Below are 11,365 nucleotides of genomic sequence, written 5' to 3' on the forward strand. Positions count from 1 at the left end.
GTACGACTTTCAGATCGCTGGATAATATATAGAATGTTTCAGAATAGTATAAAGATTAAAACTATAAAAAGCTCTATGATTTTGTTCCCAGAGATCGTGCCAAAAAGCAAGTGCTTGAGCTCAAATTTGCGCGGGATACAAGAAACGTTTGCGGGAATATATTTCGAAGAAAAACGACTGCGTGAAACGAGGGTCGAAAAAATTCTGACATATACAACGAAATGTCATTCCTTCTTATTCCTTTTCGTGCGCAGAGTTGCCAGATGTGGGGATTTTGCCCCATTTTGGGGATTTACGAAACCAATTGGGGATAGATTTTTTCGTTTGGGGATGCGGGGATTTTATGGGGATTTTTGTTTGGTTTAAAACTTTGATATTGAAATTAAAATATATATTTTTCTGGCTGCCCATAAAAATTTCTCGAATAAAGATTTTATAAGTACATACTTTTTGCGCGATATGTTTATAAGGCTTTCCTAACGCCGTCAAAGCATTATTCGGCGCAGATGTCTGCTTTGATTGGCTTTCACTGAACAAACAATTTTCGCAACAACCTCCACGAAAGAAATTCTAAAAAATAAATGGTATTCTTTAGCTATTTGAGACTTGTACTTTATTAAACTGAAAAAGTTTGAATACTTTCTGATTTTAAACTTTTATTTATGCTGTTTCTGTTAAAGATTGAATTATATTTAAAAAGAAAATTAGCAAAAATAAATAAATAAACATATGTTGTAAAAACATATAAGTTTGAATTTTAGTGCTAAATCTCTGCCAATAGTTGTACGTATAACCAAATGACCTCATGCATATATGTAAATATGTACGTAAATGTGTAGAGAAAAGTATTCAAAACTGTAATAAAATGAAAACTGTGTTAAAATGAAAACTGTATTAAAATGAAAACTGGATTAAAATGAACTAACACAAATGTGAATACATGCTTCTTTGTTTCTTACTAAAGGGGATTTAAATGGGGATTTAAAAGAAAAATCGGAATTTTTTGGGGATAACTGCGGCTCGATATGGGGATGGGGTACAAAAATATTCTGGCAACACTGTTCGTGCGCTGTCAAAGGGTGCCTGCCTTATAGGCGGCATACACGGTGCATCTGACTCGCGAGTCGGTTTGAATGTGTTTGGTGAAAATATGTGTTAGTTACACTGACATGCCTCCTGGCATGACTCTGAATGATGCAAGTGTATGTAGTCGAAGACGAGTCAACACGTACGCAAATGACTCGCGAGTCAGACGCACCGTGTATGCTGCCTATGATCGGCATTAGTGTTACCAACTACGTATATCGCTACTTAAAGCTGTTTAAACATTAGGGGAGGTTTAGATTTCAAAAATATTAAGTACAATCATCCAATAATTCAAATAGAGATTTTAAGATAAGAACGTTATGCAAATAAACGGATATAATAAATATGTTAATATGATGTATGAATGCGTGTGTACAATAAGCATGTAATTTTAATATACATATGAATAACTACGTACAATTAAGGATTACATTTCAAATAGTAGTTCAAATATGTACAGAAATAGGAATTCAAATACAATTCAAAGAAATGGAAAATGCTATGCTAACACGAATTTATAGGATTTTGGGTATTACCCAAGGGTTCAATCGATACCACTAACGTATCACTCTAATGAGTACTTGTACTCAAAACACTACACCTACCTACCTACTCAGTATCGGCAAAGTATCGAGTACTTCCCTTTTTTGTTGTAAAAGGTCGTGAATAACTCAGTGAGAGGAGAGACCAGTATGTTTGCATGTATGTATATACAAAAATATTTATTGGACCAAAGGTAGTGGGTAAGCACTGTGGCCAATGGTAATCAACTATTACCACCTCCGCATGGTTGTAAGCCATGCATAGTCCGCAGAAGACTCTGGAAGCAGTGTCCGGAGGATGCATCAGACTAGGCCGAGCATACTTTGAAGTGTCATCTAATTGAAACTTAAGAAAGTTAAATTACATGGCAGTTATGCAATTTTTGCACATGCAGCAGTACATAGGACGAATTTAGGCGCCCGGTGTTAGCAGCCGCGCCTAAACAGGTCGTATGGTTACGTTTTATCATGGTTTAAAACATTATATGTCAAAATCAAATAAAAAGCCAATAAAGTTGCAGGTATAGAAAACGTATATATTTAAGTTATTTGTAAGAATACAAAATAATTATTAATTAATATTTGTGCTACATTACCAAGGAACAGTATTGGTGTTGCTGATTAAATCACTTAGAATTTTTTCTACGTTTCAGTTTAATTTTTAACAGCAATGAAATCCTAATATTTATAACATTTGTACGCTAAAATGCAACCGTGCCTCAAATATGTACACGCCATTGATTTGACCGAACCATTTTGAATTAGATCGTTCGGCTTTTCAAAGACGTATGAGGACACGGCCGCTGTGGTGTAGTGGTAAGCAGTGCGCGCTTTCACTCATCAGCACCTGGGTTCAAACCCTGGTCAAAGCAACATCGAATAAATATAGAAAATAGGTTTTTTATTAACAGCGGTCGTCCCTCGACAGGCAATGGCAAACCTCTGAGTGTATTTCTGCCATGAAAAACAGCTTCTCATGTAAATACAATCGCCGTTCGGAGTCGGCGTAAAACGGTAGGTCCCTCCGCTTTGTGTGACAACATCAAGGCGCACGCCACAAGTCGGAAGAGAAGCTCGGCCAAACACTAACATATGTGTAAGCGCCAATCTATTATTATTATTATTATGAGGACACGGATAAGTAAGTCGCGTTATAATTTTTTTTTGCTATTCATCTTACATTTCAATTAATATATACTTCAGATATTAAAACACATCTACATTCCGTATAAATGCACTAAGAGTAAACTAATAAACAAATACTTGTATCGTTCTTAATATATCCGTGCAATTTTTTATGACTTTAAGCATATTGGTCGCCGCCTCGTACGACCGACCTAAAGTTGCTATTGCGCCAGCAACAAATGGTTATAATTTTTTCAGTCATATGAGTGTATAGGTCACCCAATATGGATAAGTTTCGGATTTTTATACCCGAGCGCACTTGTGCACAAGGGTATTATAACTTTGTTCATATAACGGTTGTTTGTAACAGGCAAAACGAATCGAGATAGATATAGACAAATGTATACATAAATGATCAGGATGAAAAGAGAAATCGATTAAGCGGTGACTGTATGTCCGTCCGTCCGTCCGTCCGTCCGTCTGTCCGTCCGTCTGTGCACCCGATAACTAGTGTAAAAATTAAGATATCTTAACGAAACTTGGTACGCGTTCTTCTTTCGGGCGTAGGACGGATGGTATTGAAAATGGGCAAAATCGGACAATAACCACGCCTACCTCCCATATAACGGTAATTTTCAGAAATACGAAAACTGCGATATTTTACTAACTATTGAAAATAATTCACTCAAAATTTATACTTATAATAATTTGTAGACGAGAAGTAAGAATATTGTAAATTTTTGAAAAATGGGCGTAGCCACGCCCACTTATGGTTACATGTGTATATCTTGGCAACCGCTGTACCGATTTCTTCCCAACTTGGCACAGTTGTTGCCCTTGCTACAGCATATCAAACGGCCGAAAATTTTTAAAATCGGACAATAACCACGCCCACATTCCATATAAGGGTAATTTAAAGAAATACGAATTCTTAGATAAATCAGTAAATATTAAAGCTAATTTATTCAAAATTGTCACTTGCAACAATTCTTTACCAAGAAATACGTTTATGATAAAATTTTGGAAAATGGGCGTGGCACCGCCCACTTATGGTCACATATATGTATCTCGGTAACCGTTCTACCAATTTGCACCAAACTTGGTACGGTTATTGTGCATGCCACATTAAAGCAAAGCGTTGAAAATTATTGAAATCGGCCTAAAATTACGGCCGCTTTTTATATAACAATAAATTTCAGAAATGCTTGAAATTTCAATATTTCGAAATTTAAGGACGCTAACTTACTCAAAATTGATACACCGCGGCTTACCATGTAGCGGTAGCTTGCGGAAAGGTGAAAAACATAATAATACTTGCGCCGGGTATTTAATGTTCGGCTCCGCCCGAACTTAGACTTTCTTACTTGTTATTTTTGTTTTTATTTTCAAATTAGTTTTATTCACTTTTTTTTATACCCGAGCGCACTTGTGCACAAGGGTATATTAATTTTGTTCACATAACGGTTGTTTGTAACAGCCAAAACGAATCGAGATAGATATAGACAAATGTATACATAAAGGATCAGGATGAAAAAAGAAATCGATTAAGCCATGTCTGTCTGTCTGTCTGTCCGTCCGTCTGTCCGTGTACACGATAACTCGAGCAAAAATTGAGATATCTCAACGAAATATGGTATGTAGATCTCCGTTAATCCAAGGTAGGTTGGTATTGAAAATGGGCGAAATCGGACTGTAACCACGCCCACTTCCCATATAACGGTAATTTCCAAAAATACGAAAACTGCGATATTTTAGTAACTACTGAAGATAATTCACTTAAAATTGATATATACAATAATTTTAAGACGAAAAATAAGAATATTATAAATTTTTGGAAAATGGACGTAGTCACGCCCACTTATGGTTACATGTGTATATCTTGGTAACCGCTGCACCAATTTCTTCCAAACTTGGCACAGTTGTTGGCCTGGGTACAGCATAAAAAACCGCCGAAACTTTTTAAAATCGGACAATAACCACGCCCACATCCCATATAACGGTAATTTAGAGAAATACAAAATCTTCGATAAATCATTAAATATTGAAGCTAATTTATTCAAAATTGATGCTTGCAACAATTCTTTACCAAGAAATACGTTTATGGTAAAATTTTGGAAAATGGGCGTGGCACCGCCCACTTATGATCACATATAAGTATATCGGTAACCGTTCTACCAATTTGTACCAAACTCGGTATGGTTATTGTACTTGCCACGTGTAAGCAAAACGTTGAAAATTATTGAAATCGGACTAAAATAACGGCCGATTCTCATATAACGGTAAATTTAAGAAATGCTTGAAACTTCAATATTTCGAAATTGAAGGACGCTAATTTACTCAAAATTGATACACCTCGGCTTACCATCTAGCGGAAGGTTTCGGAAGGGTGAAAAAACATATATTTAATACTTGCGCCGGGTATTTAATGTTGGGCTCCGCCCGAACTTAGACTTTCTTACTTGTTATAAATAATATAGTTCATTCCATAACAAAAACCTTGTTAATCCAAATTTAAAACTTTGTACAAAAATTAAAAGCAAATCAACAAAGTTTCATCAAAGAACGCAATAAGAAAGGACAACTTGTGCCTTTCTCTTTTGCGCTAGTACGCTTTCATCAAAATGTCACACTTTTTATTCTGAATAAAAAGTATTTAATTTTGGTGAAACTTTGATTTTCTTTTAATTTTTGTACAAAATTTTAAACTTGGATTTACATGGTTTTTGTCATAAAAGTAACTGAAATTAAATTGAAAATAAAAATAAAAATCCGACACTTATCCATAAGGCCACCCCTATAAGTATACAGCGCACTGCATCATTTACAAACTATTTATGAAAAAAAAATTGTATTGTTTCTTTTGGTACATTGCTAAGGAACAATAATTAGTTATAATTACATATATGACTTCATATAAGTATATTATTCACAAAATATTTATGAAAAAATAGATTTTGGGGCACACTGCCAAGAAACAATAACTTTTCTAAATGCTTTCCAGACAAGCGATTTCTACTTTCTCTACTACATGCCGTTGCAATGATAAAAGTAGTAGAAATTACTCTTTCGATACCAAGTACTTTTTTTTTGATACTTACTCCATACCGAACAAAACGGTATCGAGTAAAAAAATACTTGGTATCAAATGAAAAGTATCGAGTATTTACTTGTATCGATTGAACCCTCTATCTGACTGGATAAGCCGTGCTCGCTTAGCCAGACTATTGGGATTTTCTTTCATAAAAATTGTTTAAAATTAGTGTCTAGCTGTCAAAAAGTAAGAAAGCAAATGCAAAATCATACATTTTCCGCAACTTTCTAACACTTCGCTACACCAACGAAAGCAAAATTCTGTTCGACAGAAAATTCGATACTCAACGAAAATTTCGACACGCAGGCATAGCTTATAATACGATAGCCAGCGAAGATCGAAAATCGAATGCAACTCATAATAAGGACCATAGAACATACTACAAGGATGAAATAAAATAAGAGAGAAAATCATGTGCATGTGTGTGTACATATGTATGTAGCATCACACATACTACGTTTATACGCACAGAATAATCGACTTAATTGAATGCGCATTGATACCGTACACATTTCGCTCTGGTCTTTATACTTACGGCTTTATATCGGCATCAAAGTAACCGTCTTCAAAAGCAAACAAAATTAGCTATTTTCATTTGACATTTTATAAGTTAACATAATGGAAAGTGATAAACATCTAGTTTTATTCGGAATTATAAAATCGTGGCAAAGAAAAAGAACGATTATTATTAATCAGCTTTTAAAGACTGAGGCGATTATTTGGAATTTGAGTGGAACAGCTGATCTCCAATTCGCTTTGACTGAGAGCGGTGTTTATACACGCTTTCTAACTGTCTGGAGAAATAAACTCCCGATTTGAAATGGAGTGTAAGCCAAAACACTTCGCTCTTTCAAAGCGAATTGAAATTCAGATTATACATATGTTTTGAATCGCGGCGAAATGAAATAAAGCGACTTATGCATGCGTATAAACGTAGTAACAGAGGATTTTTGAGCGTAATTTTTGCGTGACGTCATCTTAGCGCAATTGCGAGAGACAATTGCCAAAACGCATAGGAAAATATGGAAACAATGCGGAAAAATGTTTTAATATCAATATTAAATTTTGCAGGAATTAATAAATATACAAAGTTTGATTAAATAGTAACACGTAGCAATGATTTTGGGCATGCAGCCCCTTAGGTAAGTACGATTTTCATCGCGGTCCGGATGTTGGAAAAATGCATGTCTTAACAATGTTTGCAATTTCATCTAGACCAAAAGGAATGTGTACAGCAAAATGAATTTATACTCGTCACAAACCATACATTGTAAAACGCCATGCAGACGGCATATTTCTATTTGTGGACGGTAGCCAACCACCATAAACCAATAATTATGTTGACTCCACAGCTTTGAACTGGCGACTTTTGTACCATATCCTAGAGGATGTGTGAGTGTGGCTTCATCGGAAACAAATATTCTATGTAAGTAAAACATAATTTAAGCTGAACTTTAAAATTAATGTATTATAATTTGGGCACGGTTTTATATTAGGTACGTAACTGCGGGGTAATTAGCGACTGGCGACTTTATCCACTGGTGCATTGCATCATACCACCACTTAAAAGAATCAGGTACATACCCTGTAAAAAGTGGGACTAGGTTATATACTAGTACAGGACCACGCTACATGTAACCAACACTAGTAACCAAAATGGTCCAAACATATGGAGATAATATGGTTAGATTAACATTGCGATGTCATTGGACCGGATCACCTCTGGTCCAACGCTGCATAACATCGGACCACCTAGACTTGAATCCACCTAAGACTGCATTTTCAACAAATGCTTAAGTAAACAAGTAATTTTTCACAAAAAGAACAAAACCGTCTTCAATTCCCATATACAAAGTTAAGATTAACGTTAATCTCTTCATGATCCAATGATCGGATTTAAACCAAATTAGAATGGGACCACCTGTGTGGTAACACCTTTTCTTAAAAAAAAAGAATTATAGTAATCGGTTAAAGTGGTCCAAAGTTATGCGGTAGCATACATAAAAAAAAAAAATAATAAAAAAATATTCGTACGAATTGATAACCTTCTCCTTTTTGCGAAGTTGGTTAAAAACAAATACGCTGAAAGCTTGTCAAATGATTTCAGGGTAAAATTGTCCAAAGCTCCCAATAAACTTAAAGGAAATAATGAAATCATCAAAACAATTTCAGTCCTCACATTAAAGCTAAAGGAGCATAAAGTTTGCATAGTGTTTTCTTGTTTTCACCTGCTCTACTCAATACGTATACATATTAGTTGCGTTCGATAACAAAATTAGCCAGCACCAGCCAACAATCAAAATCAAGAGAGTAAGCGAAAATTCTCTCCCAAAGAGATGAAAAAGCAAAAAAGTAAACGAACAGGAAATTAGCCATTACTTGCAAAAACCGGAAGAAGAAGACACACCAGCTGACTTTGTTTATGTTTTGTTTGTAAACAAACTGAAACTCATGTTGCCTCCATAGAAGAAAAAAGGAAAGTGAACGTTCAATGTTCGCCAGGAACATTTCTAGAAGTAAAAACTAGTTGGTGCTATCATAAAGTCACATAGCAGGCAGCCAAAAAACATATAAATACCAAATTCGGAAAATGCAATTTTGTTTGTTTACAGAAATTGCAACCATATGTTTTGTGATCATATGTTTTCGTGTTGGATAATTTTTGCTGACTAAAATTTTGCCAGTACAAAATGAACGCTTCTCTTGCATCAAAATGAACGCTTGCTCTCTCAATTTTTGTGTGTTGGATAATTTTTTGTCGTTATCGAACGCCATCCAGTAAAACTTTGGAAAAACTATTAAAAATTTTTGACTTGTCGAACGCACCTATTATTATTTTTATTGCGGACGCTGCAATAATTTTGAATTGGCGACGGTTAAATACAAACGGAAGTGTTGATTCGCTGGACTATTAATTTATATGGGTTAGTAAAATTCGAATCACATGTTTAAGGTCCATTAACTAACCCTTTATGTATACATATTGGTATTGCAGCATCCAAACCATTATATTGTAGTTCTTTAACTATTCGGCGAGACCATTAACTAACCTTTCATAAATACATATTTAGGTCGGGGATTAACATCACAACTGCTCTAACTTTTAGTATCAAGTCATAAGGTGCAACTCTCCTAGTCCACTTACTCCTGTGGATATTCAGAAACGGCAGTAGATATCGACGCCATAGTTAAAAATTTCTTCTCCGGACGACATATTAACTATTTCTTTATTAACTACCGTACAGTGCTTATTTATTAACACGAAATTGGTCGATCCTTAAAGTGGTTTTGATTAATTACACCAGGCTGAGGTTCAAATACCTAATCGGCTCGCAAATTAATCTCTGGTGGCACTTATCTTAATTTTTGAGTCAGGAGTTCTCGCACTTCTCTAACCCACAAAATAATATTAAAATAACCAGATTCTCTGAAACGCATATACATATATCGAGAGTGGAAACTACTTTACCGGTCCCTCAGTTTGTCCGCCACGATTTTTTAAGTTTTTCAGCATTTTAAAAGTATACAAAATTAAAAATAAAGAAATGAAATAGTTCAAAATGGTTGTTGTTGGAAATTGAAAATGAGAATGCGAGTGTAAGGTTCAGTTTTACATTTTCAAATTGCTCAATGTAAAATCTTAAAAATCTTTTCGTGCAAATATTTATGTATGTACATATATCGAATTATTCTTAAGAGCCGGTTGTTCAATGTCTGATTTGCACAAATCGGAGGTAGAAGCTCCGGTTAAATACAACGACTGCTTTATCGATGTTTATTATGTTTAACCGGTCAGACATTGAACCACCGGCCCTAAATCTTAAATGTTTGTTTGTATCAGAAAAAATCGAAATAAACCATGTAAGATTTACGTATGGGTATGTGTACAGAGGCAAAATCACCAGCCCTATCGCCAATTCCATATGAATAAATCGTTCCCATAATTTAACATGCAAAACAAAAACAAATTGGGAAAAATTGTTTTTGTTTTTTTTTATATTTGTTTATGTGAAACTCGCGATAGGACGAACAGTTTTGTTTTGCAGATATTTCACTGTATTACATTCGCATGAACGTAGCAATGCTTTGCTCAATATGAAACAAAAACAGAGACGAAAGCGACTAAATGGAACAATTTTTCATTCTCTTATGTCCCACTGCACGAAATGAACGTAGCAATGCTTTGCTCAATGTAAAAAATTTAAAATCTTTCGACGCAAATGTGTCGTAAATGCTTTAATGAATCTTAAATCTGTAGAATTTGTGCAGATCGAGCACTTTAATTTGATGTATAAGTTGTCTATGTGCGATTTGTAGATCACTGGGAATAAGCGCCTTATTTCAGAATAATATATAGAATGTAACTCTCGAATGAATCAAACATGTCTTTAATACAGAACGAGTGTCTCAATGTACATGCAACGATTCGGTTCGATTGAAATTGTACAAGTGTATGATTCAAACAAGCAAAACTGCGTTGACTCGTTATAAAATTTAACAAGCAAGTTGCGGCTCGTACGCTTAATAGCCCAGTTATGTATACTTAGCTTTGCATAAGAGTTGTCACATAAGAATCTGTTAAATGAGCTTTGTGCGTGTAAGCGGTTACCCAACGCAAAGAACTTCCCTGCAAAAAATGGGACTAATCCGGGATGACTCCGGGAGCAATCGCAAAGGAGCATGCGACCAATACCACTTTTGATCTCTTTATATGGAACGAACTGTTCGCTTTTGTTCGAGCATGTCCTATGAAGAGACTAATTGTTCACCTTTATACCCGAATGGGTATAAAAAGCGACTAGTCACTTTTAAAAAATAAAAATAAAAATTTGCGCCAGCTGAGATTCGAACTGGGGTGCTCAGTTTTGTTAGGCGAATACTCTCTCTGTGTGCCAACGCCGAACATGGCATTTCATTGACTAAGTGCGTACATATCATTAAATCGTTAATAGTACCCGTTAGAGATGAGTTGGAGCCTACTTGATCTCCAATTATACTCATAAGGGATGAGTAGAGACTAATTGATCTCCATTAGTACCCGTATGAGACTAGTTGCGTTATATGCGTTAGCATATAGAATTCTGTTGGGTTTTGATTTTTACGTAAAAATGGTATAGCTGTGCAAGTATGCATAAATGGGCTATAAGGCACGGTGCACATTAGTGTGATAGGATATGCGATGTGATATGCGATACGATATGGATGCGACATCGGCATGCTGAGTACGTGGGAATTGGTAGGAAGCGATGAAAACTGTGCACACTTGCACGACAGCGACACCGCTGCGATATAATATTGCATGCGTATCGCACGTGCGACACGGGTTTCTGACGAGGTGAGATTTGTATTGCGGCGTATTTTTTGCAATAAGCATGACCATTTCACAGGCGGAAGCATCTTCCTCAATTTTTTTTTTGTCGAATTTATAAAAAAAAACCCATGTTTATGAAACTGTACCGAAAAAAGTTTGGCATGGAGAAATAAAGCGTCTGAGGTCAAGGACACAGGTAAATGCACAAAC

This window comes from Rhagoletis pomonella, unplaced genomic scaffold (genome assembly GCF_013731165.1).
Source record: "Rhagoletis pomonella isolate Grant_MI unplaced genomic scaffold, Rhpom_1.0 Rhpom_scaffold_00001, whole genome shotgun sequence".
NCBI lineage: Eukaryota > Metazoa > Arthropoda > Insecta > Diptera > Tephritidae > Rhagoletis > Rhagoletis pomonella.